The 965-nt window shown below is 44.4% G+C and overlaps 1 long non-coding RNA gene across 1 annotated transcript; it reads right to left on the reverse strand.

Moving 5' to 3' along the window:
• Positions 1-344: 344 nt before the first annotated feature.
• Positions 345-894, reverse strand: LOC107748517 (uncharacterized). The gene is made up of 3 exons (XR_001640942.1): positions 780-894; positions 631-703; positions 345-552 (listed from the first exon to the last, which is right to left on the reverse strand). It is a non-coding gene; the product is annotated as an uncharacterized LOC107748517 (long non-coding RNA).
• Between the last annotated feature and the right edge of the window lie 71 nt (positions 895-965).

A 965-nucleotide genomic window follows, 5' to 3' on the forward strand; every position in this document is an offset into this window, starting at 1 on the left:
ACATCAAAATGAGTGCTTTAGCAGCTACAGAAGGACATAGCTGGTCAAGTCTCAGCACATTAAACTCAGCCCAGCTCTGGAGGAACTGTGTAATAAAATGCTCACTTTGGATCAGAGAAGTTCTGAGCGAAGGAGGAGTCACTTATTAACACTCGACGAGGAGCCGCACTTAAGACATCACCAAACGCGATTTATTATATTTACAGTGTGTTTGTGGTGTAAGAGTGGCTTAATTTGGAACCTTGGATTGTGCTCCAGGGTAGCTACTGGAGGTTGGATAAATGTAAAGTTACTAATGGTTTGTGCAGAAACCTGGACTCAGAATGCATGACCTTACAAAAAGGTACTGGAAAGTTAGTTTAATAGTGTAGACCAAGAAACAAACTGGGTACATGCACAACTTCAGACTCTGCAAGGTCAATACAACAGACAAAGCCATCTTGCCGCTTCAAAAAGCTTATTAAAACCACTAGATTTACATGATCAGAGTAACTTCTCCACTAGAAACCACAGTCTGCTCACTAGAGACAGTCTTGACACGAGTGTCCCTTCCTGCAAGAAAGGAAATTAGAAGTGTGAAGACCAATTATAAATCTCAGTTCCTCTAGTCAAGATCAGCCAAGAACTCACTCTTCCTGCCGCAGCTTTGCTCACAGGAGCCAGAAGATGGATGGCACACCGCAGTACTACAGTGGATGAAGATCTGACGGAGGAAAGAGGGTCAAGTCATAGAATCTATAAAGGAGTAAAATTAAAGGTTCAAGTAGGGGGGAGCATACGGTTTCCTGCAGAGGAGCCAGTGACGCTGGATCCACAAATGTGAACATCTTCACAATAAAGCGCTTGTAGTGGGTTGGGAAGTGAAGACCAGATGATCCAGTCACTGGAACCAATGTGGTCCGTGAAGACCAGATGATCCGGTCACTGGAACCAATGTGGTCAGGTAACGGTCATCCTGGTAAGGG

This window comes from Sinocyclocheilus rhinocerous, unplaced genomic scaffold (genome assembly GCF_001515625.1).
Source record: "Sinocyclocheilus rhinocerous isolate Xijiao unplaced genomic scaffold, SAMN03320098_v1.1 scaffold2215, whole genome shotgun sequence".
Taxonomy (NCBI): Eukaryota; Metazoa; Chordata; class Actinopteri; order Cypriniformes; family Cyprinidae; genus Sinocyclocheilus; species Sinocyclocheilus rhinocerous.